Raw genomic sequence first — 17,619 nt, 5'->3', positions numbered from 1 at the left:
AGGTGGCGGCGGCGGCGGCGGCGGTGGAGGCAGAGGCGCGACTTGGCGTCCCGCACCGTCCGACTGTCACGTGATATGCAGATGTCGAGGCGTGCAGCCGGAGGAGGGTGGGGCTGCCGCCACCAACGCCCGTTTGCAATTAAGATGACCATTTCTCCGTGAGATGATCCCGCGCCACGGCCGGACGGCAGGCGCCCTTTGCGGCCGGCGCCCTTCGCCCTCCTGCGCCCTTCGCCCTCCTGCTCCCTTCGCCGTCCTGCGTTCCGTGCCTACCGACCACTGCCCTGGTAATAAGCCGCTGCTACATTGTCGCTCTACTGCACGCCATCTTCCTGTTATTTTCATCATTTTTGTGGCGGAAAAGTAGCATGGATCAAAAAGACTCGGAAATATCAGTTTTTCTAAATTCGCTCCTTTGCTAAAAAGAATTGGACCTATATGTTCAACGATACTCCAAGTCAGTTTAGGAAGTCTACATTGCGAAACAGTGCAAAGTCGGAGTTAATGTAGTTAGTTGCTGTTTTTGTCCAAGGTGCGTGTACATGTCAAATTCCAACATGCAGAAAGCAGCTGAACGTAGAAAGTTCCTGTAGATAGCAATAATGTCTTCATGTCAGTCATGCCTGTAAAATGGGGCTGATGAAAGCAATACCTTGCACAGAGCAGCGTACTGCTAGTGTTACACGATAGAAAAATAAAACAACTGCGACATCTACAAAGCAACAATTTCATTGAAACAAAGGAGAGTTTCAGCAACCAAACAGTATTATTGGTGACGAATATTGATATGGAATTGAGACAGAAGTTTCTTGAAGTGTAAATACACACATCAAAAAATGTTTTGCGTCACCTCGGTTCTGAGAATTCCTCCACCTGTACAGAAAATTGGAACAGGAATCAGCATAAACATCATTTTCGCCCTTTTTATTGCTCACGAAAACCGTACATTGCATATCGTACCGCCATGCAGCGGTACCTTCAGAGGTGGTGGTCCAGATTTCTGTACACACCGGTAGTTCTAATACCCAGTAGCACGTCCTCTTGGATTGATGAATGCCTTTATTCGTCGTGGCATGCTATCCACAAGTTCATCAAGGCACTGTTGGTCTATATTGTCCAACTCCTCAATGGCGATTCAGCGTAGATCCCTCAGAGCTGTTGGTGGGTCACGTCGTACATAAACTGCCATTTTCAGTCAATTCCAGGCATGTCTGGAGAAAATGCTGGCAACTCTAGTCTAGCGATGTCGTGATCCTGATGGAAGTCATTCACAAGATGTGCACGATGGGGGCGCGAATTGTCGTCCATGAAGACGAATGCCTCGCCAATACGCTGCCGATATGGTTACACTATCGGTCGGAGGATGGCATTCACGTATCGTACAGCCGTTACGTCGGCCTCACATAATGCCACCCCAAAACAGCTGGGAGCCTCCACCTTGATGCAATCGCTGGACAATGTGTCTAACGTTCAGCCAGACTGGGTTGCCTCCTAACACGTCTCCGACGGTTGTCTGGTTGAAGGCAAATGCCACACTCATCGGTGAAGAGAACGTGATGCCAATCCTGTACGGTCCATTCGGCATGTTGCTGGGTCCATCTGTACCGCGCTGCGTGGTGTCTTGGATGCAAAGGTGGACCTCGCCATGGACGTCGGGAGTGAAGTTGCGCACCATGAAGCCTATGGCGCACAGTTTGAGTCGTAACGCGACGTCCTGTAGCTGCATGAAAAACGTTATTCAACATGGTGGCTTTGCTGTCAGGGTTCCTCCGAGCCATAATCCGTAGGTATCGGTCATCCACTACAGTAGTAGCCCTTGGTCGGCCTGAACGAGGCATGTCATCGACAATTCCTGTCTCTCTGTATCTCTTCCATGTCCGAACAACATCGCTTTGGTTCACTCCAAGACGCCTGGACACTTCCCTTTTTGAGAGCCCTTTCTGGCACAAACTAACAATGCGGACGCTATCGAACCGCGGTATTGACCGTCTAGGCATGGTTGAACTACAGACAACACGAGCCGTGTATCTCCTTCCTGGTGGAATGAGTGCTACTCATCGGCTGTCGGATGTCTCAGTGTAATAGGCTCTGCTCATGCATGGTTGTTTACATCTTTGAGCTAGTTTAGTGACATGTTTGAACAGTCAAAGGGACTGTGGCTGTGATACAGTATCTTCAGGAGTTCTGGGAACCGGAATGATGCAAAACTTTTTTTGGTGTGTGTGTAACGAAAAGTGTAGAATTTTACTGAAATGTATAATATAGCAAAATCATTGCACTGCAGAACTATGATAAGAACTAACTTGACTCATGAGGTGCCAAACGAAGAGGAACTCGGAAGAATCGACAATGGCAGAAGTCTTAAGTGTTTTTAGTAGAAAATAGGATGTGTTGTTGGTATACTCGTGGAATCCTGCAGAAAATTATGCGTCTTGCCAAATGGACGCTAGAAAATACCCACAACACATGGCGTACCATCTCACATGGGCGTACCATCAGTTGATATGTAACTGATTAGAGTTTCGATTCCCTGTGGGTGATGATAGACTGTCACCAATATATCTTAGTGTTGCTTGGATTTAACGTCATTTTCAGGGCTGATAGAGTACACAAGAGGCGTGCACAGCGTCATATATTGAGTGGTTACAGTGAAGAACACGGAGATGCTGCGCGCACGTGACAAACTCCTTTATCAGCACATGACTGAGTTTGAGGGAGGCCTCTTGTGAGTATCCATTTCGCTGGCTGCTCGGATCGTGAAATTTCCAGATTCGTGGGGAATTTGGATGTGACGGTGGTCTTGGGTTGGACTGCATGGGAACGTGAGGGTAGGCACTTTCGTCATTATTTTGTGGTTGACCGTGCCTGACCACCACACGGGAGGATGGCCATATTGTTAATAAGCACATCTTAACCCCTTGACGTCAGCGCCTGGCGTATAAGAACAAATAATGGACTACCTGGGACATTTTGTCTCGTCCCACACCATTGCCCGGAGAACAACAGTAGTCGGAATTACCATCACACGCATAGGCTGCCGTTAACAACACAACACAAATGGTGACGTGTGGAGTGATTATAAATAAATTCACTGTAGGCTAATATCTTTATCATCAGCTGTGAAAGGTATGAGTGTACTGCATACGAAACCTTTTTGTGCCGGACATCGACTGGAATCCGAATTCCCCGCTTACTGCAAGCGGTCGTCTAAGTGTGGAGGGATGAGACTGTGAAGCCTAGATAGCTGATCAATGCTCAGAGGTGACTCCCTGTTCTGCACTATCTAGGATGACCACAGTCAACGTGTATACTGCCAGCTGAGGGAATGTCCCTGTCTTCCAATGTTTTGGGGAGGCACATTGGTGTTACTCTTGGCGCCATGATATGGGAGCCATCGAGTATGATTTCGGCGTCACAGCTGGTTGTGACTGAGGGTGCTATGGCAGCATAATGGTACGTCACGGGCATTTCGCGTCTTTAAGTGTTGCCTCTCATGCGACAATAACATGGTGTAATTTTTTAACAGAACAATGTTCTTCCATACGTGGCAGCTGTCTTAATGAACTCTCCGTGCGATTTCGAGCTATTCGCAGGGCCAACAAGATCCAAAGATCTCTCTACAATATGACATTTGTGGGACCAGATCGGACGTTAAGACCGTCCCAGTGACTGTATCCAGGATATCAAAGATCAGTTACATCAGTTGTCTATCACCTTTTCTCAGGAAAGGATGCAACGGCTTTATGACACTGTTCCCAATGGAATCAATGCGTGCACCCAGGCCAAAGAGGTGCAAAGTTATACTAAGAACTGGGCTCATTAGATTTTGTATTCAGTGAAATACCATCACATACGCTCTCAACTTATACAGTTCCGTTTCGTTTCCGGAGTGGCCGAGCGGTTCTAGGCGCTACAGTCTGGAACCGAATCCTGCCTCGGGCATGGATGTGTGTGATGTCCTTCGGTTAGTTAGGTTTAAGTAGTTCTAAGTTCTAGGGGACTGATGACCTCAGAAGTTAAGTCCCATAGTGCTCAGAACTATTTGAACCATTTCTTTTGTTTCCTTCTTCCTTTCTTGATGTTTCACTGTTTTCGTCAGGCAGCTCGTATGTACTGACATGGAAAATGATAGCTACTCTCTAAATAGTTTTCTTCCACTCAGCTGTTTTTATCTTTCAATTTATTTACTGTTTGCCTGAAGATGAAGCCGTAGCTGCTTGTCAACGAAAAGAAAATAAATTAAAACACAGCTGAGTGGAAAAACAAAAAGTATAAAGAAGACAGCCTTTATTCTTCGTAGCAAAATGGTCACCCGATTGTAAGATGACAACCAATTCTCAACGAGCAGTGTCTGCAGTGGAGCAGAGCGAGAGACCAATCGCAGACGATATTCTGATGCAGTGCTAAAGTGTGTATTAGCACCCAAGATTAAGAGAGATAACTGATAGGACATTACGAAGCTCTAAACAATATTTCTTTCTGGGGAGCTGGGAGTAGACCTCCACACACATTATACAGGGTGAGTCAAAAAGGATTTTACAGTTTTGGAATGATATAGAAATGTATTGAGATAACTTACACAATCAGTAGATGTGTCATTTTACAGCAAACAACCTCAAGTTTGATTCCCGTAGTGCATCAGGATCCCATTCTGCCACCAGGAGCGCCAGTGCAGTGCATAGTCAAAATAGCAACTTTCACTAGTAAGGAGCTTGCTCGCTGTGTGTTTTGGTTTGATGAGCTTTTTAATTCCAGAGGCAGGTGAAGATGTCTGAGGTGGGATGTACTACTTGCAAGACGGTGCACCACCTCATTTCCTCACGAAAGTTCGACGTTTCTCCTATAAACACTTGCCACGTTGGTGGACTGGCTGTGGAGGGCCAATCGGAATGGCCCTCTTGCTCCCCAGACTTGCTTGACACCACTGGATTTAATTACTATTAAAAACAGTCTTGATCACGATTTATTTAACAAGGTGACCGGTTTCGACCACTACTGTGGTCATCTTCAGACCATTGAGTAGGAACCCCTTTCTGTTGGAGAATTGTGATTCTCCAACAGAAAGGGGTTCCTACTCAATGGTCTGAAGATGACCACAGTAGTGGTCGAAACCGGTCACCTTGTTAAATAAATCGTGATCAAGACTGTTTTTAATAGTAATTATTTACAAGACATTGATCACTGCTGTTCCCATAATGCATTCAAAAGTAACCACTGGATTTCTTTCTCTGGAGTTTCTTTGAAGACCGTTTGCATATTCCTGCCATACCAAACAATTTAGCGGACCTGAAAAATCGAATCTACGCTGCCTCTGCACAAGTTACGCCCCATTTGCTGCAACGAGTGTGGGAAGAAATTGATTACCGGCGGGATGTGAAATTTTTTTTAAAGTGCTTTATCTGAAAACTACCTTGAGCAGTTAAACAGAGAACCGACTCGTGGCGATAATATATTAGACCTTCTGGTGATAAACAGACCCGAACTATTTGAAACAGTTAACGCAGAACAGGGAATCAGTGATCATAAAGCGGTTACTGCATCGATGATTTCAGCCGTAAATAGAAATATTAAAAAAGGTAGGAAGATTTTTTTGTTTAGCAAAAGTGACAAAAAGGAGATTACAGAGTACCTGACGGCTCAACACAAAAGTTTTGTTTCAAGTACAGATAGTGTTGAGGATCAGTGGACAAAGTTCAAAACCATCGTACAATTTGCGTTAGACGAGTATGTGCCAAGCAAGATCGTAAGAGATGGAAAAGAGCCACCGTGGTACAACAACCAAGTTAGAAAACTGCTGCGGAAGCAAAGGGAACTTTACAGCAAACATAAACATAGCCAAAGCCTTGTAGACAAACAAAAATTACGCGAAGCGAAATGTAGTGTGACGAGGCCTATGCGAGAGGCGTTCAATGAATTCGAAAGTAAAGTTCTATGCACTGACTTGGCAGAAAATCCTAAGAAATTTTGGTCTTATGTCAAAGCGGTAGGTGGATTAAAACAAAATGTCCAGACACTCTGTGACCAAAATGGTACTGAAACAGAGAATGACAGACTAAAGGCCGAAATACTAAATGTCTTTTTCCAAAGCTGTTTCACAGAGGAAGACTGCACTGTAGTTCCTTCTCTAGATTGTCGTACAGATGAAAAAATGGTAGATATCGAAATAGACGACAGAGGGATAGAGAAACAATTAAAATCGCTCAAAAGAGGAAAGGCCGCTGGACCTGATGGGATACCAGTTCGATTTTACATAGAGTACTCGAAGGAACTTGGCCCCCTTCTTGCAGCGGTGTACCGTAGGTCTCTAGAAGAGCGTAGCGATCCAAAGGATTGGAAAAGGGCACAGGTCATTCCCGTTTTCAAGAAGGGACGTCGAACAGATGTGCAGAACTATAGACCTACATCTCTAACGTCGATCAGTTGTAGAATTTTGGAACACGTATTATGTTCGAGTATAATGACTTTTCTGGAGACTAGAAATCTACTCTGTAGGAATCAGCATGGGTTTCGAAAAAGACGGTCGTGTGAAACCCAGCTCGCGCTTTTCGTCCACGAGACTCCACGAGACTCAGAGGGCCATAGACACGGGTTCACAGGTAGAGGCCGTGTTTCTTGACTTCCGCAAGGCGTTCGATACAGTTCCCCACAGTCGTTTAACGAACAAAGTAAGAGCATATGGACTAGCAGACCAATTGTGTGATTGGATTGAAGAGTTCCTAGATAACAGAACGCAGCATGTCATCCTCAATGGAGAGAAGTCTTCCGACGTAAGAGTGATTTCAGGTGTGCCGCAGGGGAGTGTCGTAGGACCGTTGCTATTCACAATATACATAAATGACCTTCTGGATGACATCGGAAGTTCACTGAGGCTTTTTGCTGATGATGCTGTGGTATATCGAGAGGTTGTAACAATGGAAAATTGTACTGAAATGCAGGATGATCTGCAACGAATTGACGCATGGTGCAGGGAATGGCAATTGAATCTACATGTAGACAAGTGTGATGTGCTGCGAATACATAGAAAGAAAGATCCTTTATCATTTAGCTACAATATAGCAGGTCAGCAACTGGAAGCAGTAAATTCCATAAATTTTCTGGGAGTACGCATTAGGAGTAATTTAAAATGGAATGACCATATAAAATTAATCGTCGGTAAAGCAGATGCCAGACTGAGATTCATTGGAATAATCCTAAGGAAATGCAATCCGAAAACAAAGGAAGTAGGTTACAGTACGCTTGTTCGCCCACTGCTTGAATAGTGCTCAGCAGTGTGGGATCCGTACCAGATAGGGTTGATAGAAGAGATAGAGGAGATCCAACGGAGAGCAGTGCATTTCGTTGCAGGATCATTTAGTAATCGCTAAAGCGTTACGGAGATGATAGATAATCTCCAGTGGAAGACTCTGCAGGAGAGACGCTCAGTAGCTCGGTACGGGCTTTTGTTGAAGTTTCGAGAACATACCTTCACCGAAGAGTCAAGCAGTATATTGCTCCCTCCTACGTATATCTCGCGAAGAGACCATGAGGATAAAATCAGAGAGATTAGAGCCCACACAGAAGCATACCGACAATCCTTCATTCCACGAACAATATGAGACTGGAATAGAAGGGAGAACCGATAGAGGTACTCAAAGTACCCTCCGCCACACACCGTCAGGTGTATTGCGGAGTATGGATGTAGATGTAGATGTAGATCACAAGCGGTAGTCACATCTAACCAATATGAGACGTAATACTTTAATATGAAACTTGAGTTTGCTACAAAATGCCACATCTACCGATTCTATAAATTATGTCAACAAATTTTTGTATCATTCCAAAATAGTAAAGTCTTTTTTGACTCACTCTGTATATTGAAGTCAACCACAACCGCAAACGGCTGGGTGAATTGTGAAATGAGATGAAGTTTAAGTCCCACCGTCGTGGGCTTACGGAGTATTTATATGGAATGCGAACTTCTACAGTAGCTGCTAGGATATGTGTTACTAGTGAACAGGTGAGAAAAGAGGCATGTATCTCCTCATAGATTACATATCTATGTTTAATTCTACACTCATAGAGAAAATCCTTCCAGTGGAGACTGTATCATTTCAATACAGGAAAATCATTCCGGCTGAAATGTTTCTCCAATAGACAGACACGGAGATCTAAGTTGCGTTCAGAGTCTTAGTTCCTTTTCATAACGGAAACCGTGTTTCTGACGCTTTTGTTTAGTAGCAGACGACACCTGAGTGTCAAACTAAGGCCATTGTGTTTTGAGATTTCAGTTTCGTATCATGGCTGAGAAAGAAAAATGGAAAGCATAATAATTAAACCTTCCTTTACACCACGTCGACAGTCATTTCAGGGGAATGCCAGTGAAACATGTGAGGATCATAGAACTCATCACGAATAGATTTAAGGCGTCCCCCCATTTTCATCGCCTCGTAGGTTGCTTTTCTCTACACGTATATGCTCCGCCTGATGAAAACTATGGAGCACTCGGATCATGATTGGATGTCAATGTAACTTCGTGCATGTACAACCATTACCGGGTGTGTAAATGATTATAGTTACAATTCTTATGTAACAGGTAGAACGACCGTCAGCATGCATTAGTGTTATTTGTGTTCATTGTTGTTTACAGGCCTGGTAGGGTATATAAGGGGGATGCAAAGCGTTGGATGTTGTGAGTTCACTGTGAAGAACACCGAGATGCTCTTCTCGTGTGACACAGCGTTATCAGCGCCTGAAAGGCCCTCATTGCCCATTTGGTCGGCTGCTCTAATCGTGAACTGTCCAGATTTATGGGCGATTTGGATGTGACAGTGACCTCATTTTGCACTGCATGGAAACGTGAGGACAGGTTTATCTGCATTCTTCATCAGTTTCCGGTCAACCACGTCTGATCACCACAAGGGTAGACTACCGTATTGTGCAATAAGCACATCTTAGCCCATTCACATCAGCAACCGGCATCCGAGAACAAGTAATGGACGCCATGCAACATACTGTGTCATCCCTCAACATTGGTCGGAGCCGTCCGGGCGCTGATAACCTCCCTGTCGTGCGCCCTAAAATACTAATAATAATAATCTTGGTCGGAGCCCAGCAGCACCCAGACTACCGAGCTACTGTCCCATGAGAAGCCGTTAACAGCATGGCACGAGCGGCTGCGTTTACGATGATGCCACGACCAGGAGGCATGGAGTATTGATTCATAGCGTCGCATTCTGTCCACAAATGAATCGCAGTTCCGCACCGTCCTGAATGACAATCGTCGGAGAGTATGGCGGCGAGCTGGAGACTACTCCCAGTCTACAATGTTTTGGTGAAGCAGAGCGATGTTACTGCCGGTGCCACGGTGTTGGGAGCCATCGAGTATGACTTCTAGTCACGGCTAACAGTGATTGAGAGAGCTCTGGCGGCATAACGGTAAGACGGGCACCTTGTGTCCGCAGGCGTTACCTGTCTTGCTGCAGTACTGGGATGCCATTTTTAACAAGGCAGTGCCCGTCCACACGTTACACACGTATCTTTCAGCGGTCAGTGTGATTCATCGAAGTACTCGCATGTTCCGTCTTTACAACTAAATGAAAGGCAGTTTGTTTTTTGCTATATGCGTTTCACTTCTTTTATTTATGAAGCATCTTCAATGGCGATTTTCATGTTGTTATTACACGTGTGACGTCCTGGAGATGTATTTAGTCGACCGAGAAATATCTAGTAGACCACCTAAATACATCTCCACGACGACACACATTGAATAACAACATCAGAAATCTCTATTGGAGATACTTCACAAACAAAAGAAATGAGACGCTTATGGCAAAAAACAAAGTGCTTTTCATTTTGTTTCAAAGATGGAAGGTATCTTTAAGAATTTTGAAGCAACTAAAGAACGACGGAAAACAGACAAAAGACGAGTACGTGTAGTGTTGAGACATCCAGTGGCCAGAACGATCCCTATAACCCAGATAGAACATACGATGGACTAAGTCGGACGTCAAATCCATTCTTGTGCCAATATCCAGGATATTAAGGACCAGTTACAGCAGTTATAGGACGGCTTTCCCCAGTAGAGGATACAAAGGCTTTATGGCGCCCTACATAGCCGAAGAGTGCAAGTATTCAAGCCACAGGATTGCAATGTCACACTTATTAGCGACCTCATACCGTCAAGTTCTTTGTAAATTTCAGTCGATTTTGTAATCACTAAAATTACACGCATACCCATTCAATCCGTAATCTTTCGTTTTATTTTCCCCTTCCCTTCTTGGTGCTTTACTTTTTTCGTCAGGCAGTGTAAAGTTAGTTTTCATTTATGCTGCATTCTTGTAACTATCACTTACGTGCTGACGACATTCTCGCGAATCTAAGTCCATGCTCAAAAACACTACTTCATTATCACAATGACCACAAATCCTAGGCTTCACGTAACTTTTAAAAATCCGCGGTTGATGCTCATATCGGATCAAAAAGCGAATATTCTAGTGAAACAATTCCAATCATAATGCCTTATGGAACCCCGATCTTACCATCGACTTGGATGAACATCTGAAAGTAAAACTGTCACATCATACAGTGAATCCCATTCTTGCCTATCTGCAGTTCAAAAATTTAGAAAAAGTATTTGTACTACAAATTGTCCAGTAACTAGTTCTTTATGATTATATTACTGTCATGTAGCTCAGTACAGCGCAATTATCGAAAATACAATACAATTTTAATTAGTAATGAATACTTGTGTAATATATGTGGGATACATTCGGCTGTTTTATCACGTTAGTCTTCCTTATGCCCAGTCAGCTAGCAGCGGCCGGTCAAGACAGAACAGTAACAGGCAAGTAGCCGATTTTGTGACATTTGACGAGTTCCTACCCAGGAGCGAATTATATACTTTCACCTGTGTGCATTGGCAGTTTAGTTTTCGAAATTATGCGTGTTAATTTAATATTTACTTGACAGAGTAAACCGATTTTCTGGTATTATATAAATTCGTAATCAGGAGCGAATTATTTAGTGAAACCTGTGTGCTTTGGTAGTTTAGTTTTTGAATCTCTGTATTTATTAGACACAGTTCTTGCATTTTCGTCAGTGTCTACAGTAAAGTTCCACAGCACGTGTCGAGAGTCGTTTGTTTCACTGTATGGCGTACTTACCCGCGATAGTATGAATAGGGGCTGTGATTGCTGTGTGCGGATGCTAGCCGAGTTGGTGACACTTCGCTCTCAGTTTCAGGCTGTGTTGGCTTAGGTTACACAGCTTGAGGCTACAGTGGCTGGGCATCACTGTTGTGGACCGTCCGTTGGGCTCCAACAGACTCCCAGCACGACCCACGAGTCCACTGTTCGGTCTGAATCGGTGGTCAGTCCGGTTATTATTCGCAATGAGATTGACCCTTCACCCATGGCCGAGTGGGAGATTGCCTTCGGAGGCGGGAGGCGGCACGCGGCAGGCGGCAGGTGGCAGGCGGCGCATTACCTCCTGTGCCGCCGAACATTAAGACCTGCCCGGTTAGTCTGCCTACCAGGTTCCATGTGCTGTCTATGGCTGACACTGTTACTCAGCCAGATGCAGTTGCTTCTCATGTTTCAGAGGAAACATTTCAGCCTGCAAGATCAGGCAGTCACAAAGGGTGGGATTATTGGTAGTTGGGAGCTACAATGTCAGGCGCGTTATCGGGCCCCTTAGGTAGGTAGCTGCTAAGAAGGGGAAGAATGCTAGTGTGCACTCCATGTTCACACCAGTTGATGTCATTTTAGACGTGGAGGGGGTCCTTCTGGTTGCTACGAAGAGCACAGGGTTCATCCAACTGCGGGTGGTTGCTCACGTCGGCACCAAAGATGTGCGTCGCTTTGGATTGAAGAGATTCTCTCTGGTGTCGAGTGGCTATCATAAGTGGTAAAGGTTGCCAGTCATGTTTGAGAAGTGAAAGCAGTGATCACCATTTGCAGCACAGTCGACAGGACCAATTGTGGACATCATGTGGACGACTATGTATGCTGCAGATTCCCCGACTTGCGCCGTAGGGTAGTGGGATTTCGGGCTATAGGTCAGGAGTCAATTATATGCAGAAGACGGCTGCACGGGTAGCGGGGGCAGTGTGGCGTGGACTGGGGGGTTTTTATGTTAGAGGGTTTCGGTTGAAACAGAATAGGGGTTCAGTCTCAAAGCGTACAGTTTGACCACAGGCAGAACGCAGATCTAGGAACAATCTGTATAACAATTGTATAGTGCCGTAGCTGTACTGGGAAATTACCATATCATGCGCTAATAGAAAGCACTGATGCTCATATCAGTATAGGCACTAAAAGCTGACTAAAGCCAAAGATAAGTTCAGGCGAAATTTTTGCGAAAGACGTTGTTCGGGAAGAATAGGCTAAGCACAATTGGTAATGACGTGTTTGTTAGAAGTAATTTATCTTGCAATGAAATCGACGTAGATAGTTTCTGTGAGTTAGTGTGGGTGGAGGTCATTGTTGGCAACCGAAATAAAATAATAATTGGATCATTTTACCGCCCTCCCATCTAATATGATGCATTTTCTGAAAGGTTCAAAGAAAACTTGAGTCTAATTTGAAACACATACCCGACTCATACAATTAAAGGTGATAGCGACTTCAGTTTACATTCGATACGTTGGCGAAAACGAATGTTTTAATTCTTAGGTATGCTGAAACATAATACGAAATTGTGATAAACACATTCTCTGAAAATTATTTCGAGCAACTAGTTTGTGACTCCACTCGAATAGTAAACTGTTCTGAAAACGCACTTGACCTCTAAGCAATAAATAATCCTGAGCAAATAGAAAGCATCAAAACGGATAAAGGGATAATGAACGCAGGGTTGCCGTAGCAAGATTCAATATCGTAACCCCCAAATCCTCCAAAAATAAACGAAAAATATACTTATTGAAAAAAGCAGATAAAAATTCGCTTGACGCCCCCCTGAGAGATAATCTCCACTCCTTCCAAATTAATAATGTAAGTGTAAACAAGATGTGGCTTGAATTCAGATAAGAAGTGTCGACAGCAATTGAGAGATTTAAACCAAATAAATAAACAAACGACGGAGCTGATCGCCCATGATACATAAAACAGATCAGAACAATGTTGCAGAAACAACGAAATAAGCATGGGAAATTTAAACGAACGCTAAATCCCAAGAGTGGAGATCTTTTACAGACGCTCGAAATTTAGGGCGGACTTCAAGGCGGGATGCTTATAATAATTTTCATAAAGAAACCTTGTCTCGAAACCTGGCAGAAAATCGAAAGATATTCTCGCCAAATGTAAAGCGTGCTAGCGACAAGGTACAATCAATGACTTCAGTGTGCAAATTAAAAAAAAGAAGCATCCTTTCAGTACTTTGACAAAAAGGTATCCACAACGTAGTGGTTATCATTACGCTGCATTATCTGAAGGAACCGTAAAGGCTCTGGAATATGTCAGTGCCATTGCTAAACATCTGCATCATTGACGACTAGTATCTTCCACAACAGCGTCAATATTTTCCAGAGGAATAATTTGCATACAAGGCCATGATCTTCTTACTGTAATTTGAGCACCTGATGAGAACAGAATTTAAACTATATAGATAACTGTAAAACGAGATATAGGCCAACCAGCTATTGTAGAAGACAAAAAGTTATTCCATCTACTCAGCAAAACAAGTGTGACAAAACAACTTTTGGAATATAAATACAAAATTCGCTCCTTATACGACCACATAACACAAGGCTCAGAACATGTAGTAAATAACGCAGGTGAACAATATACACCTGATTATAATTTACTGCTTATTAGTTATACGCTTCGATTGTCATGGTAACTGCAGCGCTAATAAGCATATGCTGTTAATTTATGCTATTATCTTACTTCCCATTAATTTCTTGATTTTACTGAGTAGGAAAAAACTGCAGCTTATACCGATAAGTACGTTGTCGTTAAATACCACAAGCGGAAGATGAGAATACTATTATTTCCTATGTATTCTGCAAATCCTTCAGATTCACTTACGATAAAATAAATTACACATCTAGATATTACATCGGAATAAACCAATTTCCTCACGTTGTGCGTATCGATTAACATTAAAATCAATGCTAATGAACTTTATTAGCTGCAGAATTTTAAACGCAAACTGGAACTACAGTGTATTTCAGGTTGACAGAATTTATTTTAAAGGTTGTTCTGTCATATACGTTATAATTTAAGCCATGGCACACATTTTCTTGTCATTCGTATTTATCTGTTTTGCACATTACCTAAATCGTCTACAGTGTTCGGTAACATATGGTTTAGAATACTGATGCTATTATCTTTGAGAAAGTAGTGTTATACTATTTATGAGTCTTGAAGCTACTACTGCTCACAACACTTTTAGAGTTCCATATAGAATTATATTTCACGAATCAGGTAACAATGATAGAAAAAAAACGTTGGATACATTTTGTTTATGGCTCATACGTTAATTACATAATTTACTAAACTTACAAGAGAGTTAGTTCTGCAACATACTAAATGAACTGATTTACGCCACTTACATGCCACCAAGATTATGATTCATCTGACGAATCTCTGCCTCAGAGAGGAAATACCAGTGTTGGTCATCTTCATAGTATCCAAACTCAGTAAGATCATTCTAGAAGCGCATTCATTAGGATACTTAACTCTATATCTGCTTATTAAATGATTTGCCTGCATTTATCACGCAGGAAAGCTAACTCTCAAATACTACCACCATGGCGTGCTGCGCCCCGACAATCTGCGATCTTCTTGCCCGGATTCATGCAACATACTTCTTTCACCTATTCTGTTTTGCTTATTTAGGTTGCTGCGTTTTTGAGGTGACTATTAGATGACAATACATTTTACAAAATATGACGCCAGTAATCATACATATTAAAGCAGAAATACGAGCCGCAGTATGCTAAAACTAAACAAGTAAACAGTATCTGTTATTATTCAAAAAACAGCTAGAAGTAAGGAATTTAGGACCAGTGTTTGTGTTACAAGTGGCTACAGTTTCATAAAGTGATCGTGGATGTCATACCTTCTTAGAAGCATATAAATTAAAAACTAACTAAAACGTTTCTACGTATGTAATTGATATATAATTGTAAAAACGCCCTGTAGCAGTAGAGTCAAAAATCTGAGCATCAGCTTTACACTTCTGCCGAGTCTGCCATTATGACTCGCAAAAAGTCTTGCGCCTTCCAAGGAACAAGTAACGCTCCTTTTCTCAGCTTACTTTAGACCACGAAATGCATATATCCACTTAGGCATTCCTAACTACAACCTTTAAAGCACAAAGATGAGTGATGCAATAAAAATCAATTTTTTACAAATCGTGCTATGTTGTTAGAGACAGTGGTCAACTTCACGAAAGCGTAATATAGCTGAATTTCTATGTGGTTTCTATCTCTGAAACCGTGGGATACAGCGAGGTCATGCTGAACAGTCACACTGACGCCTAATGAGTCAACATTGTAAGAGACAGCCAGCAAACGACATCAAGTATACAAGTGTTGCTAGAACACATGGTCAAATCAGATTGTCAGCTAGCTACAGGTTTAGTTCACACATTAACCATTAATAGTTGGTTGGTTCTAGCCTAGCTGCATCCGGAAGTTTTCCATCCGAAAACATATGTTCGTTATTAAACTTTACAATCCCATCTTATCCAATGTTGCCTCTTCTGCTAACATGACTCCGTATGCGAGCAACGGATTAGCACTTGTGCAACATACCATCAACAATAATTTTCCAACATTCGATGATAGGCAAGCAAAGACCACACACACGTTGAAATTGATTCAGATACAGTAATTAGGTATGACCTATCACTCTCCTTTATGTATTATAATATCTTAATGTGTTCTTCTTTGTCAGGCGCAAGGCCGTATCTAGGTTTATCTATTTTCAATTGCGTTGATACGGATTCTTACTAGTCCGCACATAAAAATCGTTTCTTCCAGCTTATGAAACGAACATTCTACCATAACTAAACTGAATGTACGCCAGATAATTCACTACTTTTGTACTCGTTAATCGTTGAAGACTGACTAATCTCAAACATACAGAAATGTCGAAAGTAAACATATCGTCACAGCTCGCATACATCATGGATTGCATCAGACGACTGACTCGCATCGAAAATATCATTTGATTATCGAACAAAATCAATTTTAATTAGTGGTAAGAAACTTCAGTGCTTCGAGTTTATCTCGAAACATATAGAGTGCAAATTTCCAGTTTAGCTCAAAAACGCAAGACTGATCTACATTCATATTCCGCAAGCCATCTGACGGTGTGTGGCGGAGGATACCTTGAGTACCTCTATCGGTTCTCCCTTCTATTCCAGTCTCGTATTGTTCGTGGAAAGAAAGATTGTCGGTATGCCTCTGTGTGGGATCTAATCTCTCTGATTTTATCCTCATGTTCTCTTCGCGAGATATACGTAGGAGGGAGCAATATACTGCTTGACTGCTCGGTGAAGGTATGTTCTCGAAACTTCAACAAAAGCTCGTACCAAGCTACTGAGCATCTCTCTTGCATAGTCTTCGACTGGAGTTTATCTATCATCTCCGTAACACTTTCGCGATTACTAAATGGTCCTGTAACGAAGCGCGCTGCTCTCCGTTGGATCTTCTCTATCTCTTCTATCAACCCTATCTGGTATGGATACCACACCGGTGAGCAGTATTCAAACAGTGGGCAAACAAGTGTAATCTACTTCCTTTGTTTTCGGACTGCATTTCCTTAGGATTCTTCCAATAAATCTCAATCTGGCATCTGCTTTACCGACGATTAATTTTATGTGGTCATTCCATTTTAAATCACTCCTAATGCGTACTCCCAGAAAATTTATGGAATTTACTGCTTCCAGTTGCTGACCTGCTATATTGTAGCCAAATCATTACACTTGTCTACATTGAGATTCAATTGCCATTCCCTGCACCATGCGTCAATTCGTTGCAGATCCTCCTGCATTTCAGTACAGTTTTCCATTGTTACAGCCTCTCGATATACTACAGAATCATCCACAAAAAGCCTCAGTGAACATCCGATGTTATCCACAAGGTCATTTATATATATTGTGAGTAGCAACGGTCCTACGACACTCCCCTGCGGCACACCTGAAGTCACTCTTACTTCGGAAAACTTCTCTCCATTGAGAATGACATGCTGCGTTCTGTTATCTAGGGACTCTTCAATTCAATCACACAATTGGTCTTATAGTCCATATGCTCTTACTTTGTTCATTAAACGACTGTGGGGAACAGTATCAAACGCCTTGCGGAAGTCAAGAAACACGGCATCTACCTAGGAACCCGTGTTTATGGCCCTCTGTATCTCGTGGACTAATAGCGCGAGCTGGGTTTCACAAGATCGTCTTTTTTCGAAACCCATGCCGATTCCTAGGAGTAGGTATGTCGCGAGGAGTTCACTCCGCAAAATTTATGAAAATAGTTCTTATATCAAAAAATTAACACCTGTATAGCTGTACAAATGTGGGGAAAGGCCAGAGGTCACTTTGATGGCATCTGACAAAAACCATACTTTTACCTAAATTTTTTGCGTTATTCTATCGAACGCTAATATTCTTTTGAGAATGAAAACACGGTTCAAG

This window comes from Schistocerca serialis, chromosome 1 (genome assembly GCF_023864345.2).
Source record: "Schistocerca serialis cubense isolate TAMUIC-IGC-003099 chromosome 1, iqSchSeri2.2, whole genome shotgun sequence".
NCBI lineage: Eukaryota > Metazoa > Arthropoda > Insecta > Orthoptera > Acrididae > Schistocerca > Schistocerca serialis.
Note: the sequence above shows the minus strand (reverse complement) of the source record.